This window comes from Pteronotus mesoamericanus, unplaced genomic scaffold (assembly GCF_021234165.1).
Source record: "Pteronotus mesoamericanus isolate MK-2021 breed Mesoamerican mustached bat unplaced genomic scaffold, CSHL_Meso_final contig_27, whole genome shotgun sequence".
Lineage (NCBI taxonomy): Eukaryota > Metazoa > Chordata > Mammalia > Chiroptera > Mormoopidae > Pteronotus > Pteronotus mesoamericanus.
Window position 1 is genome coordinate 17,017,153 of NW_026555115.1, and position 24,622 is coordinate 17,041,774.

The window sequence follows — 24,622 nt, forward strand, 5'->3', positions numbered from 1 at the left end:
TTTGTGTCCTTACATGTGGTCTATCCCAGAAAACATTCCATGTGCATTTGCAAAGTTTGTATATTCTGCTGCTTTGGGGTGAAATGTTCTGAAGGTATCAATTAAATCCCTTTGATCTAGTGTGTCATTTAAGGTTGCTGCCTCCTTGTTGATTTTCTGCTTGGAAGATCTATCCGTTGAAGTCAAAGGGGTGTTAAAATCCCCAACTATGACTGTAGTTCTCTCTTTATGTCAATCAAGATTTCCTTTACATATTTAGGTGTTCCTATGTTGGGTGTGTAAATGTTTACCAGGGTTATATCCTCTTCTTGGATTGTTCCTTTTATCATTATACAATGGCCATCTCTGTCTCTTAACTATAGTTTTGGTTTTAAAGTCTACTTTGTCAGATATAAATACTGCTATCCCAGCTTTCTTTTCTTTTCCATTTGCATGAAATATCTTTTTCTATCCCTTTACTTTTAGTCTGTGTGTATCTTTCAATCTGAGATGGCTCTCTTAGAGACAGCATATATATGGCTCTTGTTTTCTTATCCATTCAGTTACCCTCTCTCTTTTGGTTGAAGCATTTAAGCCAGTTACATTTAAGGTGATTATTGATAGGTATTTAGTGCCATTCATTGTTAGATTGTTTTCTTCTGGGGGTCCCCCCCCCCTTTCTCTTTTTCTTCTTCTTCCTCCTAAAGCAAACCCTTTAACATTTGTTGCAGTACTGGTTTGGTGTTAACAAACTCCTTAAGCTTTTTCTTGTCTGGGAAGCTCCTTTTTTCTCCTTCAATTTTAAATGATAGCCTTACTGGGTAAAGAAGCCTTGGCTGTAGATCTTGCTATTCATCACCTTGAAAACTTCATGCCACTCCACTCTTGAAATGTTTTGTGTTGAGTAATCAGATGACATCCTAATTGGTGCACCCTTGTAGGTAACTACCTGCTTTTCTCTTGTAGCTTTTAGGGTTCTCTCCTTGTCTTTAAGCCTTGTCATTTTAATTATGATGTGCCTGGGTATAGGCCTCTTTGGGTCCAACTTGTTCAGGACTCTCTGAGCTTCCCGGGCTTGTGTGACTTTTTCCTTCACCAGATAAGGGAAATTTTCGGTCATCATTTCTTCAAATAGTTTCTCAATCCCTTACTCACTCTCTTCTCATGGTATTCCCATGATGCAGATGTATCTTAAGCTCTCCTCATTTTTTTAAACTCTTTTTTCCTTCTGCTGCTCTGCCTGGGTGATTTTTCCTACCTTGTCTTCCAAAACACTGATTCGATCCTCTGCTTCATCTAATCTACTGTTTATTCCCTCCTGTGTGTTACTTATTTCAGATATTGCATTCTTTATTTCTGGCTGTTCCGTTTTTGTTTTTTCATGCTGTTGAGTATCCTTACAATCATTACTCTAAACGCTCTATCTGATAAATTGCCTGCCTCCATTTCATATAGTTCTTCTGGAGAATTCACTTGTTTCATTTGGGGTCTGTTTCTTTGCCTTCTCATTTTGGCTGCTTCTTTATTTTCCACTTCAGCTGTTAAACTAATCCATCATTAATCTGACCAAGCTGTTTGCAGCCTGGCTTAAGTTCCACAGGACAGGGTGCTTGTTTCCCCTCAGGCTGATGCCACTTGGAGAACAGTGCTCTGCCTGAGAAAGATGGCTTCTACAGTATGGGGAATGACTCAACACAGGCAACCTAATGGCTGTTCCTTCAGTTCTCTCCCCAGCGCCATCAACCCCAGATTCTCCTCAAGCGTCTCTAGTCCATTCTGTCCTCCTTCTGCCAGAGCCCACGGTGAGAGACTGCAAATGAAGTTTTGTGCTTTGGCCCTTTAAGAGGCTCTACACATCTCCAGCTCCCTCTCTCCCTCTCTTCCTCTCTCCCTCTTTCCTTCTCTCTCCCCCTCTCTCTCCCTCTCTCCCTCTCCCTCACAGAAACCTTGCTGCTTTTCACAGCTGGAAGTTATCAGGGTTGCTTTCTGGCTCTGGTGCTGTAGGCTAGGAAGCCCAGCTTGGGATTTAGACCCCACACTTCTCAGGGGGAACCCCCCCAGCCACTGAAATAACCCTCCAGTACTTCAGCTGCCACCCATGGGAGCCCTGCCAGACCTCACTGGTCTCTTCAGCACTCCTACCAGTCACGCTGTGGTGAAACTGTGTCTTTTATCTGTCCATGGTCATAAGACTTCTCTCAAGTTAGCGTTCAGCTGGTTATTCTGGATGATTTCTCTACAATTTGTCACTCCAGATTGGTCCTGGGAGGAGGTTAGTGTAGCTTCCACTTATCTCTCCACCATCTTGGATATAAACTGATTTTAAAAATAGCTTTAAAGAAACTCTTACAGCAAGCAAACTTCATTCACCTGAGCAAAACATTTATCTTAGTCCATCTGTGAGAAACATAATTTGGATTCAGTTTTTCTTCTGAGTGTTGTACTCCTTTATCTCAGAAACAAAAGCTAGCATTTTAAAATGAAAGCTAGGAAATCTGTGTCTGTGTGTTTATGTATGCCTATCTATGTATGTTATAGGTATGGCATGTGGAATTAAAAATAGTTTCCCAAAATCTTCTGGTAACTTGTTTTTAAAAGTTTTGCCAAGTTAAGTTAAATGAGTCAAGTTAAATCCATTAAATATCTAAATCATTTCCAAAAAGGTAAAATACTGAAACATTACCTGTTAAATAAGTCTACTTTTGACTTATTATAGAAAAACAAAAAGCCACATTTGGCTCTGTTAATGAAAATGTTTTATATTTTGTTGAAGAAGTATGTTTCTAAAAATTATAAAGTATTTTTGCCAGTAAAAGAACCTATATTTCTAGAGGTTATGAAATGTATTCATAAATTTGCCAGTCTAAGAATTCCGACTGCTTACTTTTTAGTTATCATTAGAAATTAAGGTTTCTAATGGGTAAGAATTCTAATTAATATGGCAGGAAAAAAAATATGTGTTTTCGGTAAAAGAAGGCATAAGGCACAGAAATGCACTTTTGAAAGAATTAAAAGAAAATGGTTTATCCTAATTAAGTTGGTTATTTCTAAATGAGTAAGGAGAGACAAACTAAAAGGGACAAGGAAAGCTGCAGGTTTGTGGAAAAGAAACCCCGAGAAAGGAATTTCATGTGTAGTCAAGCAAAATATGATTAAAATTAACTTAATTAAGTGAATTTAAGTATCACAGCCAATGCAAATTTAGTTCCTTCTCTCTGTGTTAAAAGGACAAAGTTTTCCTGTACTATTGGTATGCCCTTAATAAGAAACAATAAAAGAAAAGGTTTTATATCTTACTAAAATTATTTCCTGTGCTCTGTGTCATCAGGTCTTTTATTGCTTAGGTAAACCAAACCTTCATTTTAAAAAACCTAAATTTTGCTTCTAACCATTCAGAATTGCTTATAAAGTCTTTGTTACCATAATTAAATGGATAACCAAAGTACGGAAATCTCTTTACAAAAAGGGGAGATAAAACTAATGGCTTGCTTGAAGTTTGGAAATGGATTTTAACCCAACTACCCCCTTTCCAAGGATAGCAATGTACTAGTGATGATTTGTACATATTCTCAAAGGAAATAAGCATCCCTGTGTTGAAGGGTCACAGCTACAGCAGTTACTAAAATACCTCAAGAAAGAATTTTCCCTGCTGGAAAAAGCCCCTCCAGAGCCCCACAGAAATTGGGGGACCTACTTTACAAGACAAATTCTACAAAAAGTCTGCCAAATTTGGCTAATATTGAAGCATTTTATATTGCGCTTGACATTGTATCTGTCAATACCGTCATATATTAATATTGCACATATCATCCCCAGTCCTCTGGTTTTGTAACAAACCAGTGAGATAGACAAAATTCCAATGCTGAGACCTGAATCCTTTAATCTGCCTTGGTCCAAAGCCTTCCCCTGGTACTGCTTAACCTGAGACCTATTCCCTTCAGTAAATATTGACTGTCCCCTTACAAAATCATTATCAAAAACCCTACAAGACTACAATGAGGAATGTATGAACCTGCCTTAACTGAGACTCTGTGAGTTATTTAAAAGAACATAACCTTGTATTTCCCTGGTCAAGGAGCTGTTTTGGACCCATGTGCAAATTTTCCTTTGTTTCTGATAAGTCAATGAAGCCAAATTTGTATGTCTTGGTAGAATGAAGTCCTGCTACTGTATGAAAGGTACAGCTTTTTTTTTTTTTTTATCCTCATCTGAGGACATTTTTTTTATTGCTTTTAGAGAGAGAGGAAGGAAGAAAGGAAGCGGGAGGAAGGGAGAGAGGGAGGAAGAGAGAGAGAGAGAGAGAAAGAGAGAGAGATCGAGATCAATGCAAGAGAGAAGTCAATGCAAGAGAGAAGCAATAACTGGCTGCCTCCTGTACATGCCCAGACTGGCAACTGAACCCGCAACCTAGGTATGTGCCCTGACTGGGAATCAAACACATAACCTTTCAGTTTCAGGACAAAGCTCCAACCAACTGAGCCACACCAGCCAGGGCTTGAAAGGTACATCATTTTTAATGTGAATCATTTATCTTGCTAGAAAAAATTTCAATTATTCAAGTGGAAAATACCTGTATTTCAATTGAGGTGATTTATAGCAACATGGTAAAATAAAATTGATGGTTAAGAAAAACTGTTGTATACAATCTTTATGAAAATTTTAGAATGTGTACTGTCTTTTTTTCAGTATTTTAAACTGAAAAGAGGTCATTTCAAATATAACAAAATTTCTTTCACATAGAAGTAAAATCTCAACAGAAGTGAGTCTGCCAAGTTAATATAATTTTTCTTCACTCTCAGGGCTAATTGCATAGAATAGAGTTCAGTATTATGAAGATTACTTCTTTTGTGAGTTCCTTGTCTTCTACCTCATGTCAATATTTAAAGCTGAAATGCATTTTAAGTAATGTCAGAAAAAATAAGCCTAACATTTTAAAAAAAAAAACTTATTAGTATGGATAACATTTAATGTAATTTTAAAAGTTAAGGAGTCTATATATTGTGTTACTGAAGTTAAATTGTGCCATTTGACAAATCCATGTTTTCTTCAAGGCACACACACACACACACACACACACACACAGAGAAAAATCCTTTTCTAGGTAACATCCACCAAATGGTACTCGTGTCGAACATACTTTAGTAGATGCTATAGAGGATATAAAAAAGAAATGAGACCTGTTCCTATTTACTAACAAATTTTAATTTGGTAAAAAAGATCAAACTATTATCTGCTAAGGAAGAGTCTGTCTTCACTGGCAGCTGGTCTTAACTTCTCAGTTATTGATCCAGAAAATGTTTAAACATGACTTTCTAGTACACAGAATTCTTGTACAAACCAGAAATATTCTGGAACCTAACAAATTTGGTTCATTGGATCTTTTGGCCTACCTTAGCCTGAACATTGCAATGAAACTATTATCAGACTCATGAGAATGTGTAAAAATGACAGATAAATTGAATTGCTCCTTTTCTGCCTCTGAAAGTATGGGTCTTTACCTTTACAAATTTGAGCTGCTTGCTTAACTGATATAATCTGACACGCAATAGTACTATGTTCATATGGATTTTGTTCTATAAACCACTACAAATTTCACAGTTACATAAATAATTATGTCTCTTTGTAAATTTGAGTATGATTCTAGGGCTTCTGTGGATGTTAGTACTTTCTAATTCCAATACTGGCTTATGTATGTGGCAAATAAATCCAGTTGTATAATTTTAAATGTCATCAATAGAAAGCACGTAAGACTATGGGGGAGGGGGGCTTGGCTCCTGATTTTAGATATAGCTGAATCTTGATCATTCCAAGATGATGGCAGATATTATTTTGAGATTATTATGAGAGCAACTGCTTACTTAGAACTGAAGGCTCATGGACTGGCTTTGGCACTGCTCAATTAGATATAATGTAAACCTAACCAGGACAGTAACAGAAGAGCCTGCTCAGCTGCTACAGCTACGGAGCTCAAAGAGCTCCAGACTGCCTGACTTGAATAGTCCTTGACAACACAGCTGCCTTAGATTACCTGCTTGCAGGCCAAGGAGTTTTGTGCCATAGCTAATACCTCTTACTATATCTAGTTAAATATCTCTTTCCAGGCAGAATTAAAAACAACCAAGCTTTAAACTCATAAAATCTCAAGGATCACTCCACTTCTACGGGTACCACTAGCTGGTAAGGCCTTACAGTTTCTGATATTTTTATAGTCTTAAATGTTTAATATAGTCATACTGTCAATATATTAGTTGTACTTTCTTCTAAAACTCCTTAGATTTTACATATTGATTTTTAACTCACCTGAATATTTCTTGTGTAACGTGTGAAATAGGGCTCTATATTTGTTTTATTTCAAGTAATAGTGGTCTATGCACCTTACTTGTTGAGTAAGCCTAATTTTCCCCATTGATTTGAAATATCAACTTAATCATATATTATTGTTAGACAGATATATATATTTGTCTCTAGAATGCTCATTTTAGTTCATTGATCTAATTGATTATTGCTGTGCAGGTGTCATGTTGATTTAATTGCTGAGACTTTATGACGGTTTTTAATTTTTTTAATATTTTATAATTAACTTTGACATTTAAAAAAATAAATAAAATCAATCTGCATTTAAGAAAAAGAAAGAAAGAACGAACAAAAGGAAGGAAGAGAGAGGTGGAACTCCTACCTTTTGTGACAACATGGATGGAACTGGAGAATATTAAGCTAAGTGAAATCAGCCAGTTGATGAAAGACAAATACCATATGGCCTCACCTATAACTGGACTCTACTCAACAAAATAAACTAACGAACAAAATAAACCACAGGCATGGAAACATGGAGCAGACTGAAAGTGACCAGAGAGGCTGGGGAAAGAGGACAATGGTGGAAAGAAGGGGAAGGGACTAGTCAAAAAACATGTATGAATGACCCATGGACATGGACAACAGAGTGGGAACTGACTGTGGGAGTGGGGGGTGGGGGGATGGTGATGGTGGGATGGGTGGAGGGGGGTAAGGGGTAAAAATTGAGACAACTGTAATAGAATAAACATGATTTATAAGTTAAAAAAATAAAAATGTAAAAATAAAATAAAATTCAACTTTTCAAAAAAAAAAAAAAGTTTGATATTTTTTAGCTGACTCCCAAATAAGCTCAGGGCTATCTTAAAGTCTGGACTGCAAATTGCACTACTCACCATTGTCCCAATTTGTTTAATGTACCTCACTGTCAGGCTGTTGTTCTTTATAACCAGGTGCCTAAAACCTCCTACAAAGACTCAAGTTGATGGTTGCGCAAAGAATAGAAATGATACTCCACGTCACCACCCCCTGTAATTTACAATGATTTGAACTCTTTTCCTGTTATAATAAATTGTCTGAATATATATCTGGATCAAGAAGATACAGGCTAACTAGACTCATAAGTCTGTCTTTTGTCAATGGCTCCTGATTTACCCAGTATTTTCAGAATTGATGCCTGTTCCTATTTTTTTCAACTCCTTTTACACAGCTTATTCCAGAAATTTATAGGACAATGTTAAAAGATCTTGCTAAAGCCTCACTAATTCAGTGGCTCATGAAAAAATGTGCCTCAAAAACCCTCCAGATTTAACAGGTGCCTGATGAACCTCTTAAAGGTAGGTGACCCTAGGTGCTCAACTGGCTATAGCCCAACCTCACAAGTACCAGGGGACTAAATAATCCTGTAGCAGGTAGCCAAACCACTCCAGTATCGACATGGAACAATACACACCCATGAAACAAACCTGAGTGATCATCAATGCTATCTGCCAACAGGTTTCTATAGAAGGGGGAAATACAGACCCCAAGAAGATTCATCTGACGTGAACCCCAAGAAAGAATTTATCTGCCAAGATGAACTCTCCATGGTCAACAGAAGGCCTGCATTTTATGAATAAGAGCCTACTGGCCAATTGCTGACAGGGGCTTCTCACGTATGTATACCAGGAAGAACCTCAGCTTCCCATACCATGCCCCATTTGTTCATACCACCTAAGTCAACCACTGCGGGGAAGGTACAATTATCTCTATTTTACAGATAAGGAAAATGAGGCTGAGAGAGGTTAAACTATAGAGCTGGGACTCACATTCAGATTTGACTCCCAACTTCATACTCTTAACTGCTTACTACTTTTTATTTTCTTCCTTATCTTTTCCATATTTTTTTCCCAATAAACATTATCATCACAATCAGTTAATGTGCAGAGTTTGCTAATTTGGTTAATTTAGTTCAACCACTGCCTCATCTTCAAGGCCTTCTGGAAGTGCTCTCCCCACTCAAATACACAGTAGGTACTCCACAGATGGTAATATTACTTTGGTAAAGCAAGTCCAATTTTCTGGTTGCCCTGATAAAGCAGAGAAACTGCATGGTGAAACTGTTCAGAGCATAAACTCTAGAGCCAGACTGCCCACCTACATTCAAGTCCCACCTCTACCACACACAAGAAATGTGAACATGGGCAGGTTATTTATTGTCTCTGTGTTCTAGTTCCCTCATCTGTAATATGGGTATAATAGCAGTAACTAATTCACTGGGTTGCTAGTAATGATTAAATGAGTATCTTCAAAGTAATATTTAAAGCAGTGCGTAGAATATAGAAATTGTTTTAAGTTGGCTAAATAAATTATACTGAGAGAAAACAAAGAAAACCACTAAATTTTTTTAAAATTTGTAAATCATCAGTGATTTGGTAGGCATCACCTTTTAAGAATCTTGGAACACTGCAAAGGGAGAGATCCCTTCTGTTTATCAATTCTCTATTTAATAAACATTTGGCTCCAAGCATTGTTCTAGGGGTTGGGGCACCAAAATCAACAAAACACTGCCTTGCCCTTGAAAAGCTAACTTTCTAGTGGAGGACAGAGATTATTACAGTGCAATGTGGTGAGTACAATTGTAGAGGCAGGTACTAAGTGTTCTAGGAGCATTTGGCCTGGGGTAGTGGCCATCAGGGGTCCTAACTTGGAAATTATCAAAATACTGATAAAATCATATCTTAAGCTATTCTTGTGAGTTGTCATTATTATTAAAGTCCACACTAAATGACTACCTACACAAATAGTAGAAAAATGTACCTTTAGAAACAACTTCAAAGTTTATAAATAAACCATAAAGTGCTTTTTAAATTTATGGTATTATACTATGGTATTATGAATATCAAACAAAACACTCTTGAGCACAGTCTAAGAAAGGCTGGGTGCTAGTTACAGGAGAGACTCCAAAAATTCTATTCCTATCCTCCTGTTAAGTGGGAAGTCAGGGCGTAACCAAAAAATTAAAAAACAATCTAAGAGTTTAGTAACAATTAGGGCAACAACAATTTGAAATGTAAAAAATCATGTTAATTAACCACCATGAGAAAGGAAGTCAACCAATGATCCCAACAAATCCCGGGGATATCCAAGACAAAAGACAAAGTTAATATATTTCTTATAGCTGTGTATGTATGTGTATACACATAGAGATATACCTCCCAGAACACTTGGGGATAGGAAAAAAAGGTTTTTTTATTTCCACATATACAGTTCATCCTGATTTATAAAACATATGTAGAAAAAGTTCATGTGAACTATTTCATTAATTAAATCATATTATTGAGAGAATGTGTTAAAGTAAATCCTATTATGAACCCTTCTTTAAAACCATCACTTACTGCCCTCATAAGTGTGGCTCAGATAGCTGGCCATCACCAGAAAAGCTAACGGTCACCCATTTGATTCCTGGTCAGGGCACATGTCCTAGGTTGTGGATTCCATCCACTCCCCTCTGGTAGAGGCGCTTAGGAGAAGCAACTGATCATATTTCTCTCCCTCCCTTTCTCCCTTCCATCCCCTTTCTCAAATAAATAAATAAATATAGATAATTTTTTTTAGAAATCATCTACCAAGTGTCAGTTAATTAGTTGGGAAATAAATTTAACTTTATATTACATGTATGAGATTTATTTCCATTGGGCTTAATTAAAATGAGGATCACCTCTAAATGTAATTAACAACATTTCATTATCGAATTCATTTACTGACTTAATCATTTTGAAATGAGAACAGAGTAATGTTTTTTAAAAAACTGATACTTTTTTTTTTTAATCCTACCCAAGGATATTTTCATTTACTTTTTCCCATCCAACTACTAACCAAGCCTGACCCTGCTTAGCTTCCAAGATCAGACGAAATCAGACACATTCAGAGTGGTATGGCTGTAGACTTCATTTACTTTTTTAGCGAAAGAAGGGAAGGGAGAGAAGAGAGAGAGAGAGAGATATTGATGGGAGAGAAGCATCGACTGGGTGCCTTCATATGCACTCAAACCGAGAATCCACGCAGAGATCAGGGATCAACAGCAACCTAGGTATGTGCCCTGACCAGAATCGAAAACACAACCTTTCAGTTACAGGACAGTACTTCAACCACTGAGCCACACTGGCCAAGGTAAAACTTGTAATTCTTGAACTTCACACAGTGGTAGAATTAGGACAATTTAGACCTTTTGACTCTCAATCCAGTGCTCCTTCCATTACACCAAAAAATGGACAGTTTTCTCAAAATACTTTTTAGAAAATGCACTCTTCCTTTATTATATTTATGGCTATTCCTGTGCAACAAATATTAGCTAAGAAAAACTTAAATACACTCCTTGAGTGAGAATACATGAAAAAAGCATTAAATGTTTTCCATTCTTCTCAAGACAGGTTTTTTCTTTTCAACACATAACAGGAGATGCCTTAAGTTCATAATTAAAAATCTTAAAAACCACAAAATCAGACTCTGATTAATGCATATAGTTGCACAGAATACTTTACAAAATCCTGCAATTTTATTTCTATCTATAGACCAACAAACAATTGTTAACACTAAAATTCAAAAGTTAGCTTTACAAGAATCAGCAATAGATGCAACAACTACTACACGAGAGCTTAATGGAGAAAAGGCCAGCACTACCGTGCTAATTTATCATGCCACACATTACATGCTAATTGCAGCAGAAAAAAAAAATACATGACCTCCATAAACAAGTGATCAAACTCAGCATCACAAATAACAGGGCGGAATATGTCTCCTGATGGGAAGCAATATGAAGTACACAGTATCACTTAGAAGTTATTCTTGCCCAAAAAGATTTAATTTGAAACTAATCAACCCTTTAAACCTAGCTTACAGTTAGTTAACAAAAGGGAAATAGAGGAACACTTTAAATGACACCATGAGGGGGAAAGAAAAATCAGAAAAATCAAGAGTGTGATTCACTGTATAAGACAACTAGCTTGATCACTTTAAAAACTCGTATTTTTCAAGGGAAGATGTGAGGCTGTTCTAAATTAGAATAGATCTGAGACTTAACCACCAAATGCAGTGAATAAACCCTTACTGGGATCCTGGTTTGGTGGAATTGAGTGTAAAAAGCCAAAAAAGACTTTCAATACAAATGGGGAGATTTAAATATGGATGAATATTAAATTATATTCAGGAATTAGCAATAATAAACTATTACCTAATTACCAATAATAAAATATTAACTAAGAAAATCAACAATAATAATATTTTGGATATGTAAGAAAATGTCCTTATTTTTGGAGAGGCATGCTGACATATTTAGGCATGATGTATCATAATGTCTACAGCTCAGTTTTAAATGAGTCAGCCAAAAATAATATACATATTTATAAAGGAAATATGGCAAGATATTGACAAATGTTGACTCTAGAGGGTCATCATATGGATGATCACTAATACCAATTTTCTGTATGCCTGCAACTGCTTCATAATAAAAGGAGGGAGTGGGCAGAGAGCACCAATTTTACAAGGGAAAAATACAACAACCTGAAACCAAAGTTGTGGGAACTGTCAAGCACCAAACATGACTTCATTTTTAGCATGTGTTATAATTCATCCCTTTAGTAGCAATAAGCTTAACTAGGCATGAAAGCTCCACCTAAAACACTGTTTAACAGATTGAATCTATAATGTACCTGGTAATCCCATTATTTGAGCTAAACCTTTAACAGCAAGTAATCTCAAAAGAGACACATGACTAGATAACTATTCTTTAATGGTATCACATTCAACATAATTCAACAAGGCTCAACATGTCCATATTTTTATCAAACAAGTCAATCTGTGAACCATACACTTGTTAACTCTATAGTTTGGTATTTTCTCTAATAACATTACAAAAACATTCAACTACAAATTTTCTTAAACCTAGTAATATACTAGAGAAAATTGTACAGTTCTATAATTGTGCATCAGTAGATGTTTTAAACGTTTGCAATTATGCATAAGGCTTCAATGACTCAAAGAAATTTATCAACACTTTCCTCTATAAAAAAAAAAAAAGGAAAGACTCTACTTTTTCACTAACCACAATCAAAGAAATAGCACAGGCCAATGCTAAAATAAGAATTGGCAGTTTGTTTTTAAATATTGATCAGTGGCTACACAGAAATGAAAGGGAAAAAATCATACCATTAAAATACAACTTTCTACAATATTCTACACTAAAAATTTTTGACACTCAACTCAGAAATATTGCATAAGACAATGCACAAATTACTAAGTGTAGTGCCATTGCCACATAATCCAGCAAATTTTGTAATAAGGAAATATCACGCACATAACCCAACTGCAAGTTCCCTGTATGCATCAAGAATAAACTGCACAAGCAAAATTAAACTTTTCAGGAAATATACAGCTTTTCCAAATATCTCTCTTAAGAGAGGAAATTTCTCTTCAGTCCCACTGCAGAAAAGATAAAAGTATCGAAGCCATCTTTTAAAATAACACTTTTTTTTTAAACCAAGAGAATGATCTGGCTAGGCTGCAACAAAACACATCAGTTTATGTTAGGGACAGGTAAACTACATCTATCTATATATTTAGAATTTACTCCCAGAAAGAAACACTCCAGCTATTCTTTTTTTCTTAAATATTTTGAAAGACGCAGAAATACATATCTACAGAAGAGACATCATATTCGAATCAAGACTCCGCCGATTACCAGGGGCATGACCTCGGTCAAATTCCTGGACCGGACATTCAGTATGTTCATCTGTAAAATGGGCAACACGCATCCACCTCACTGGGATGAAAAGATGAAGTTAGACAATACAACTCCCTGGCGCACAGGAGGTGCTAAGTGCTAGATAAATACTCGGTAAAGAGAGGAGGTGGAATCAACCCTGATCAATAGATTACCATAACGAGACAGTGTAAAGATAAGCACTTTTTCGCTTATTGCACGTTAACATTTTTGCTTCTCCCAGGGACCAGATGCAATCTTCCAACATCCCTGCAAAGTACGTGTCCACAGCTACACAACCCAGCAGTCTGAGCGCGCGCGCGCGCGCACACACACACTCTCTCACACACACTCACACACACACTCACACACACACACACACTCACACACACACACACAACCATGCGCGCGCGCGCGCAGGCACGTACCGGCCGTTCCGCGGGGACGTGGGAAGCCGCAGGCCCGAAAAGTGGCCCCGCCGGCCTCTTAGCCCACCACTCCGTCCCACGCGGCCTGTCACCGCGCCCCCCGTTGGGGGGAGGCCGTGGGCCCCAGGGGCCGGAGGGGCGCACGAGGAGTCGGGCGCGGGCCGGGGGGCCAGACCCGTCCCTCCTTCAAGTGGAGACCCGGCCGAACCGGGTGGCAGGCGCGCAGTCTGTAGCGGGAGGCCGGGGTCACTCGGTGCCCCTCGGGCCCGGGAGAAGCTGGACAAGAAAAGAGGAAGCCGAGAGCAGGGCGCCTCCAGATGCCGGAGAAGGGATGGGAGTTGGGGACTCCTGGGCTGACGGTGCCGGACCTGCGGGTTGTCGTCCTCGCCGTCCCCTCGCGAGCCGGGCGACCCCCGAAGGCCTCACCCAATTGCAGCACCGCCCTAGTCAGGCGCTGCCGCGGAGGGCAGCCCGGCCGCCACTACTCACGGACCCGTGACGTCGCGCGTAGCGCGGCGAACGTCACGGCCGGCTGACTCGTGCGCGCGCAGCCCCCCTCCTGCCCAGAGCAACCGGCCGCGGGCGCGCACCAAGCCTAGAGGGCCAAAGCAAGCAGGGGAGCAGGCCCGCGCCTGCGCACGCCTGTTGTCCCACCCCCTAGGCAGGGCTGAGATTCCCAGCCAGAACACAGGTCCTACCGCAGGCCCTCGTCTGTCGTTCCCAGCAGCTTTTTCTGGCGGGGAGTGCGCGCGCGCACTCACAGCCTCAGCTAGGTCCGGTAGCGCCTGCGGAATTGCTCCACGCCCAGACTTAAAAGCAAATCTCGAAAAGGGTCCCGCGTGGGTTGCGGTCCTGGCCAGGAGCTAAGCAGCATGGAGTTCTTGCGACCGACTCCGAGTTCATGGCAGGCCGTTTGCAGGGGAAGAGTCACCTGCCCTTAATGCTGGTTCTGGCTTCAGAATTTTTTTCTGAAGGGCTTTTTTTAATTTTTTTTCAATTTAAAAAAAATGTTTTATTTCTTTATTGTATTTTTTCATTACCATTTAGGCCCCTTATATCCGTATTCCCACCCCCAGCAATCACCACACTGTTGTCCATGACCCTGAGTCCTTTTTTCTTTTTGCCCAATCCCGCCAACCCCTGCCCTTCTCATCCCCATTAGCTGTTACCCTGCTATGGGTCTGTCTCTATTTTGCTTGTCACTTCAGTTTGTTCATTAGGTTCCACATATGAGTGAAATCATGTAGTATTTGTCCTTCTCTGACTGGCTTATTTTACTTAACCATAGTGTTCTCCAGGTCTATCCATATTGTCAAAAAGGGTGAATCTTTCTTTTTTACAGCCCAATAAGATTCTGTTGTGTAAATGTCCTGTAGTTGTTTTATCCACTCATCTATTGATGGACACTTGGGCTGCTTCCATATCTTGACAACTGTAAAAAATGCTGCAGTGAACATATGAGTGCTTATGTTCTTTTGAATTAGTTGCCTTGGAGTCCTTCTGATATAGTAACATGTTGGGAACCGTGTCGCCTGGTTTAGGGGCTGTATCTTTGCTGACAGGCGAGAGGGCATGGAGCTGAGCAAGAAGGCCTTGGGAAGATAGGCCACTGAGGAAACAAAACCAGTCCCCCTGGCAAAGGCGCAGCCCCTGCCTCCCTCACATCACCCTGCTTGGCCCTGGAGGATGGCTGATTGGTCAATGACGGGTGAGACCTCTTGATGCCAGGGGCAACCTAAAACAGGCACAGTCACATAGAGGCCATCAGGGAAGAACTTGGGGGACATGGAGAAGGGACAAAACCCCCTCACCCCTCAGCTTTGTCGTGGCCAGAGTCCTCATTCTGTCTGAAAGAAGTCTCCTTATCTCTTAGCTGCTCTGCTCCACCCACCTGGCTCAGGCTTGAAACAATGCCAAAAGCAGATACAGCCCTAAACTGCATCAGGCGGTTCCCAGGGACAATTAGGCCTGGAAAAGGAATGCATTAAATCCTATGAAACTTACTTTGCTAAAATTGCCCCGGAGTTACCAAGTACTGATGTTTAGGATCCAAGCATAGAATGTGATCAGTTTCCCAGGTTCAGGGCCAAATGGGCGTGCCACCCTGTCTACCAGACCCTGACCTGAGGCAAATCTTTGTGTTCCTTCAATTGTTATCTATGATCTCTATTTGTTTTCTGTAAACATAGCTTTTTGACATTGATTGATGAGCTTTGCATGCATGCTGTATACCCCTGCGCATATCATTCTCAATAAAAGCCACTTCAAGAGAGAGGCTTAGGGCACTCTCCACTAGAAGGAATCCTCATCCCCTATTCCTGGCAGACCAAGAAGTGTCTGGAATGACTTACTTTATTTTCCTCCATCTTCAGCAACCCAGGGGACTCTGCACAGGTCATGGTACCCCCCTCATCTGGCACCCAAACAGGGACCCTCATCATCTGACTCCCGACCTGGGGCCCCCTCTCAGTACTAGAAGTGGGATTGCTGGGTCAAAAGGTAGATCAATTTTTAATTTTTTGAGGTATCTCCATACTGCTTTCCACAGTGGTTACAACAATCTGCATACCCACCAACAGTGCAGAAATATTCCCCTTTTTCCCCATCCTCACCAGCACTTGTTGTTTGATTTATTGATGATAGCCATTCGGACAAGTATGAGATGGTACCTCATTGTGGTTTTAATTTGCATTTCTCTGATGATTAGTGATGTTGAGCATCCTTTCATTTCTCTATTGGCCATTAGTATGTCCTCTCTGGAGAAGTGGCAAATCAGGTCCTTTGCCCGTTTTTAAATTGGGCTGTTTGGTTTTTTTGGTGTTGAGTTTTGTAAGTTCTTTATAAATTTTGGGTATTAACCACTTATCAGATGTATCAATGAATATGTTCTCCCATTCTGTGGGTTGTCCTTCTGTTTTGCTGATGTTTTCCTTGCTGTGCAAAAACTTTTTAGTTTGATGTAGTCTCATTTGTTTAGTTTTTCTTTTGTTTCCCTTGCCCAGGGAGATATAGCTGATAAAATATTGCTACTAGCTATATCTGAGATTTTGCTGCCTATGCTTTCTTCCAGGATTTTATGGTTTGGGGTCTAACATTTAAGTCTTTGATCCATTTTAAATTTATTCTTGGCTGTGGTGTAAGAAGGTGGTCTAGTTTCATTTTTCTGCACATATCTGTCCAATTTTCCCAACACCATTTATTAAATAAAGTCTCTTTAGCCCATTGAATGTGCTTGTTCCTCTGTCCAATATTAATTGACCATAAAGGTGAGGGTTTATTTCTAGGCGCTCTCTTCTGTTCTATTGATCTATGTGTCTGTTTTTATGCCAGTGCCATAAAATGATACTGTTTTGAACAGTATGACCTGATAGTATAGTTTGATATTAGGTAGCATGATTCCTCCAACTTTGTTCTTCTTTCTTAGGATCACTGTTGCTATGTGGCGCTTTTTGGCTCTATATAAATTTTTGAAATATTTTTTCTAGTTCTCTGAAATACATCATCAGGATCTTGACAGGAACTGAATTGAATCTATAGATTGCTTTGGGTAGTATGGACATTTTAATGATGTTACTTCGTCCTATCCATGAACACGGTAGGTGCTTCCACTTCTTGGTATCTTCTTCAAATTCTTCCTTCTGTGTCTTACAATTTTCTGGTACAGGTCTTTTACATCCTTGGTTATTTCATCCTTCTTGAAGCAATTGTAAACAGGACTGTTTTTCTTTTAATTTCTGTTTCTGTTATTAGCATATAAAAGCAATTGAAAGTGGGATTGTTTCTTTAATTTCCCTTTCTGTTATTGGCATATAGAAATGCAACTGATTTCTGAATATTAATTTTGTATTTTGCTACTTTACTGAATTCATTTATCAGTTCTAATAGTTTCTTGGTGAAATCTTTGGGATTCTGTATGTACAGTATCATGTCATCTTCAAATAAAGACAGTTATACTTCTTTCTAATTTGGATGCCTTTTATTTCTTCTTGTCTGATTGCTGTGGCTAGGACTTCTAATACTATGTCAAATAAGAGAGGTGAAAGTGGGCATTACTGCCTTGCTCCCAATCTTAAGGGAAAACTTGTAGTTTTTGCCCATTGAGTATGATGCTAGCTGTGGGTTTGTCATATGGCCTTTATTATGTTTAGGTATATCCCCTCTATTCCCACTTTCCTGAGAGTATTTTTATCATAAATGGATGCTTGATTTTATCGAATGCTTTTTCTGCATTTATTGATATGATCATGTGGTTTTTGTACTTCTCTTTGATTATGTGGTGATTCACATTTTTTCATTTCTAATGTTGTACCAATCTTGCACTCCAAGAGTAAATCACACTTAATCGTGGCATATGATCGTTTAGATTAATTACTCGCTTTATTAATATTTTGTTGAGGATTTTAGCATCTATAATTCATCAGGTATATTGGTCTGTAATTTTCTTTCTTTGTAGTGTCCATATCTGATTTTGGAATTAGGATAATGCTGGCCTCATAAAACGTGTTTGGGAGTGTTCTCTCCTCTTGAATTGTTTGAAATAGTTTGAGAAGCAGAGGTATTAGTTCTCCTAAAATTTTTGGTAAAATTCACCTTTGAAGCCATCCTGTCCAGGGCTTTTGTTTGTTGGGAGTTTTTTTTTAGTACAGCCTCAATTTCACTAGATGTAATATATCCATTCAGGTTTTCTGATTCTTTCTGATTTAGTTTTGGAAGATTGTACATTTTCAGAAGTTTATCAGTTTCATCCAGGTTGTCCAGTTTGTTGGCATAGAGTTGTTCATAATATTTTCTTACAATCCTTTGTATAGTTTTTGTGTCGGTTGTTATTTCTCCTTTTTCATTTCTGATTTTATTTATTTGAGTCCTTTCTCTTTTTTGCTTGATGAATCTGGTTAAAGGTTTGTCTCTCTTGTTTATTTTCTCAAAGACCCAGCCCTTGGATTCATTGATCTTTTGTACCTTCTTTATTTTTTAGACTCTATTTCATTTATCTCTGCTCGGATCTTTATTATTTCCTTCCTTCTTCTCACTTTGGGTTTTGTTTGTTGTTCTTTTTCAAGTTCTTTAAGTGTGAAATTTGATCATTTATTTGAGCTTTTTCTTGTTTTTTGAGATAGGCCTGTAGTACTATGAATATCCCTCTTAAGGTTGCTTTCCCTGTATCTCACAGATTTTGGATTGTTGTGCCCCCGTTTTCATTTGTTTCAAGGTATCTTTTGATTTCTTCCTTGACCTCGTTGTTCCCATTCTTGTTTAATAACATTATTTAGCTCCCATGCCTTTGTGTGTTTTTCAGTGTTCATCTTGTGATTGTTTTCTTGCTTCATTGTATTGTGGTCAGAGAAAATGCTTCATATGATTTCAGTCTTCTTAAATTTATTAAGACTTGCTTTGTTTCCTAACATGTGGTCTATCCTAGAAAACATTCCATAGCACTTGAAAAGTTTGTATATTCTGCTGCTTTGGGGTTAAATGCTCTGAAAGTATCAATTAAATCCTTTTGGTTTGGTGTGTCATTTAAGGCTGCTGTCTCCTTGTTGATTTTCTGTCTGGAAGACCTATCCATTGAGGTAAAAATGTTGTTAAAATCCCCAACTATGACTGTATTTCTGTTGATCTCTCCCTTTATGTCAATCAAGATATGTTTCACATATTTAGGTACTCTCATGTTGGGTGCATAAATGTTTAGTAGGGTTATATCCTCTTGTTGGATTATTCCCTTTATCATTATTTAGTGTCCTTCTTCGTCTCTTACTATAGCCTTGGTTTTAAAGTCTATTTTGTTGGATATGAATATTGCTATGCCGGGTTTTTTTCCTTCCCTTTGCATAAAATATCTTTTTTCCTTCCCTTTACTTTTAGTCTGTGTGTATCTTTGAATATGAGATGGGTGTTTTAGAGACAACATATATTTGGCTCTTGTTTTCTTATCCATTCAGCTACCCTCTGTCTTTTGGTTGGAGGATTTAAGCCATTTCCATTTAAGGTGATTATTGATATGTATTTAAGTGTCGTTTTATTATTAGACTATTTTCCTCTGGTTTTTTTTTAATTCTCTTTTTTTTCTTCTTATAGCAAGCAATTTCAAATTTGTTGAAGTGCTGGTTTGGTGTTAACAAACTCCCTTAGGTTTTTCTTGTCTGGGAAGGTCCATTTTTCTCCTTCAATTTTAAGTGGTAGCCTTGCTGGGTAAAGTTGCCTTGTTGGATAAAGTAGCCTTGGCTATAGGTCCTTGCCATCACCTTGAATATCTCTCTACTAGCCTGAAATCTTTCTGTTGAAAAATCAGATGGCAGTCTAATTGGTGCTTCCCTGTAAGTAACTACCTGCTTTTCTCTCATGGTTTTTTAGGATTCTCTCCTTGTCTTTAAGCCTTGACACTTTAATTATGGTGTGTCTGGGTGTAGGTCTCTTTGTGTCCAACTTGTTTGAGACTCTCTGAGCTTCCCAGGCTTGTGTGTCTTTTTTCTTCACCAGATTAGGGATGTTTTCAATCATTATTTCTTCAAATGGGTTGTTGATTCCTCACTCTTTCTCTTCCTTTTCTGGTATACTTATGATATGGCTGTTGGTACACTTCATGTTGTCCAAAATGTTTCTTAAGCTCTCTTAATTTTTTTAAATTCTTTTTCCTTTTTGCTGGTCTACCTGGGTGTGTTTCTCTACCTTACCTCCCAAATCACAGATTCGATCCTCTGCTTCATCTAACCTACTGCTTCTTCCTTCCAGTGTATTATTTATTTCAGATACAGCATTCTTTATTTCTGACTGGTCCTTTTTTTATGGTTTCTATGTCTTTTTTCATGCTATTGAGTATCCTTATAATCATTACTCCAACTCTCTATCTGATAAATTGCTTGCTTCCATTTATCTAGTAGTTCTGGAGAATTCTCTTGTTCTTTCATTTGGTGTCTGTTTTTTTGTCTTCCAATTTTGGCTGCTTCTTTGCATTTGTTTTTATGTATTAGGTAGATATGCAAAGACTCTGATGTAGGCCTTTGTCACACATTGCTTGTGACTGTCCCTGGGCAACATACTTGGCACTATTAGTGATCCATAGCATGTGATTCCCTCTGCTGGGCCTGGGTGTGTACAGAAGGAACCAGGCTGTGCACCAAGGGTGGCTTTTACCAGTACCAGACACAGAGGCAGGTCAGCTGAAACCTCAGAGCTCCTAGGGATCTGCCTCTGCCTGCAGGCTTTCTATAGGATAAAAGAGCGAAAGTCTTCCAGCTGTACTCCTCAGCAGCAAGGCTTAAGCACCACAGGATAGGGCTATTGCTTCCCCTCAGGCTGATGCCACTTGGAGGGGATTTCTATGCCTGAAAGAGATGGCTCCTGCACTATGGGGAACGACTCAGCACAGGGATCCTGGCAGCTGTTCTTTCAGCTCCCTTCCCAGAGCCACCAGCCCCAGACTCTCCTGAAGTGTCTCTAGTCCATTCTGCCCTTTCTCTGCCAGAGATCACGGTAAGTGGCTACAAGCAGAGTTTTGTGCATTGGCCTTTTAAGAGGCTGTCTGAGTCTCCAGCCATCCCTCCCTGGAAGACAGAAACACTGCTGCTTTTCACAGCTGGAAGTTATCAGGGTTGCTTTCTGGCTCTGGTGCTGTAGGCTTGGGTTTTACACCCCACACTTCTCAGGAGGAACCACCCAACAGCTGTAATATCCCTCCAGAACTTCAGCTGCGCCTGTGGGAGCCCAACCATCCCTCTTGTACCTCCTCCACTCTCCCTACCAGTCATACTGAGATGATATGGCTGCTTCTATCTGCCTGTGGTTTTAAGGCTTCTCTCCAGTTAGATTTCATTTGGTTATTCAGGGTGATTTTTGTATAATGCAGTTGTAACTCCAGTTTGGTCCTGGGAGGAGGTTAGTGTAGCTTCTACTTACTCATCTGCCATCTTGGTCTCTCTCTAAAGTACTTATAAATTATTGTCAGCTTGACACTTAACCATATACCACCTTTCTTGGATATCGGCCTAACTTGTATAGTGGTTCTGTTTAGTTCTCGTCACCCTTTTATGTGATAAATGAGGAGACCCTGGCTCAGAGAGAGGGGAGATACCCACCCCCAGAGCTAGTGGAAGAGTTTAAATCCAAGTCTCTTTCTTTTCACATCCATTGATTTTTTTAATTTTTTAATTATAGTTTATTGATTATGCTATTACAGTTGTCCTGATTTTTCCCCCTTTGCCCACCTTCACCCAGCACCCTCCACTCCCTCAGGCAATCCCTATACTATTGTTAATGTGCATGGGTCATGCATATAAGTTCTTTGGCTACTTAATTTCCTATATGTATTTTATATCCCCATTGCTATTCTGTCACTACCTATTTGTACCTCTTAATCCCCTCACCTCTTCACTCGTTCCCCTGCAACCCCTCCCATCAGACAACCATCAAAATGTTCACTGTATCTATGATTCTGTCTCTGTTCTTCTTGTTTGCTTAGTTTGTCTTTTAGATTCAGCTGTTGATAAGTATATGCTTATTGCCATTTTATTCTTCATAATTTTGATCTTCTTTCTCTTAACTCCCTTCAACATTTCATATAAAAATGATTTGGTGATGATGAACTCTAGTTTTTTCTTGTCTGGGAAGCTTTTTGTCTGCCCTTCAATTCTAAATGATATCTTTGCTGGGTAGAGGAATCTTGGCTATAAGGCTCTGCTTTCCATGACTTTGAATATGTCTTGCCAATCCCTTCTAGCCTACAAAGTTTCTTTTGAAAAATCAGCTGACTGTCATATGGGAACTCCCCTGTAGGTAACTAACTTCCCTCTTGCTGCTTTGAAGATTCTTTATCTTTAACCTGTGGCATTTTAATTATGATGTGTCTTGGAGTAGTCCTCTTTGCATCCATGTTATTTGGAACTCTCTGTGCTTCCTGGACTTGCATGTCTATTTCCTTCACCAAATCAAGAAGTTCTCTTTCATTATCTTTTCAAATAGATTTCCAATTTTTTGTTCTTTCTCTTCTTCTTCTAGCATCCCTATGAAGGGAATGTTGGACCTCGAAGTTGTCCCAGAGGCTGCTTATACTATTCTCATTTTTTAAATTCTTTTTCTTCTTGTTTTTCTGATTTGTTGTTTGTTTCTTCCTTATGTTTCAAATCATTGATTTTTATCCTCAGCTTCATCCACTCTACTGTTGTTTCCTTGTAAATTTTTCTTTATTTCAATTAGTATATCATTTGTTTCCAAGTGGATCTTTTTTATGCCACTGAGATACTCCCTCTGTCCCTTGAGCATCCTTATAAACAGTGTTTTGAACTCTGCATCTGAGAGATTGCTTGTTTCCATTTCGTTTAGCTCTTTCTCTGGAGTTTTGATCTCTCCTTTCATTTGGGCCATGTTTCTTTGTCTCCTCATTTTGGCAGCCTCCCTGTGTTTTTTTCTATGTATTAGGTAGAGGTGTTTTGACTCAGTATCTTCGTAGTGTGGCCTAATATAGTAGGTGTCCTGTAGGGTCCACTGGCACAGGCTCCACTATCACCCAAGCTGGGTACTCAAGGTGCACCCTTTGTGTGGGCTGAGTACACCCTCCTCTTGTAGTTGAGCCTTCATTGCTGTAGGAAGATCAATGGGAGGGATTTACCCAGGCCAGTCAGCTGCAAGGATTGGCTGTGACCACTGTCCACCAACCTCCACCCTCCATGGAGGATCAGCTGTGCAGGGGCAGGGTGGTGGTGCTCTGATATGGTCTGTAGCTGTCCACCGGATGTGCAGTGGACTTAGGGTGTCCCAGTTTGGTGCAGGCCAAGGTCAGCCACCACCTGTGTTTCACCCAAGGCCACCCTGCCTAAACTATAAAGCAATCTTACATGGCTGCTACTTGTGCTGGGCTTGGAGATTCCCAGGCAAAGCCAAGCTGTGAAACTAGGCAGGCAACTTCTAGTACCATGCTAGTGCTCACTGAGGCCAGCTATGGCTTCTCTGAGAAGATTTAGGAAGTTGTGCAGCATTAGCCAATACAAGCCATTTATATGAGAAAGCAGCTTGGGCGGGCCCATAATTTGGGCAGTGTGAAGTCTCTAGGGATGTCCAAGGTAAGTCAAACAGTGTTAGCAAGGTTGATGAGTCTCAGATATGGTACCAGCTAGCAGGCTTTGTAGCTCTGTGGGAAGAGGGTTCAGAAAAGGGACGATATTCTCTGCTCACCTTGATGCCAGAGATTTCAGTTTCTCCCTGTCTACCACTGGTGTCTTTCAAGCTGCTACCGTAGTGCTGGAGCTCAGAGGGAGTGAAGTCTGAGCAAGTGAGTCTGTGTGTGGATACTTTAAGATAAACTTCTTGGAGCTCCAGAAGTTTCTTCCACCGACTCAGTCCTAGCTGGTTTTTGCAGCCGAAAGTTGTGGGGACTTACCTCCCTGGCACCGGAACTCTGGGCTGGGGATCCTGGTGTGGGGCTGGGATTCCTTGCTCCTGAAATATCCCTCCTGAATTTTTATCCACCACACATCATTGTGAGAATACCCCATTCCACATCTTTGCCCCCATACCAATCTGAATGGATGTGTTTTCTTTAATTCCAAAGTTGCCAGACTTCCATTCAACTTGATTTCTGATGATCGTGAGTGATGGTCATTCTTTATTTTAGCAGTAATTTTGATGTGGCTGTGTGAAGAGGTGAGCATTGTCTGCTTATGCCACCAGATTGACTGGAAGTCTCTAAACCCGAACCTCTTGATACTAAATCCCTCCTTTGCCCTCCTCCCCACATCATCCACAGGAGGTCCTCTGTGATGTGACTAAGCTGCGTTCTGTGTTTTCACCCCATCTTCTCTGATCCAAAAAGCACTTTTCCCTCCCCAGGTCTCCTTTCCTAAAATACCTCTTACGTCTTCCAGTAGCTTCTTTCCCTCATTCAAAGTGTCTTTGGTTTCTAAGTACATTATGGATCCCATACCCTTCCTGCCGGTTCTAGACCAAATTTATACTCCAGTATTTGAAATAAGAGAAGTGGAAGCAGCACCCACCAGCCTGAGGTAAGGAGATGCCCCAACTCTGGGATCCTAGAGCATCAGTGGAGCTGGACTTGGTGTCTCTAAGGCAGGGACTGAGGGAGAGGGTGTTATGGAATGTCAAAATATCTTGGATGTCCTTCCTGGAATTTTTATTACAGACTCATTAGCAGAGGTGTCAAAGGCACAGGAACAAAGATGTTCATTGACAGGTGTTT

General features: G+C 39.5%; 1 protein-coding gene across 1 annotated transcript in view; it reads right to left on the reverse strand.

Annotated features, from left to right (window-relative positions):
• MAP3K2 (mitogen-activated protein kinase kinase kinase 2) overlaps window positions 1–13,962 on the reverse strand; it is a 113,057-nt gene extending 99,095 nt beyond the window's left edge. The window contains exon 1 of the mRNA XM_054575048.1: window positions 13,438–13,962. The gene's annotated coding sequence lies outside the window, so the exon portion shown is untranslated. The remainder of the gene's footprint in view (window positions 1–13,437) is intronic.
• Between the last annotated feature and the right edge of the window lie 10,660 nt (window positions 13,963–24,622).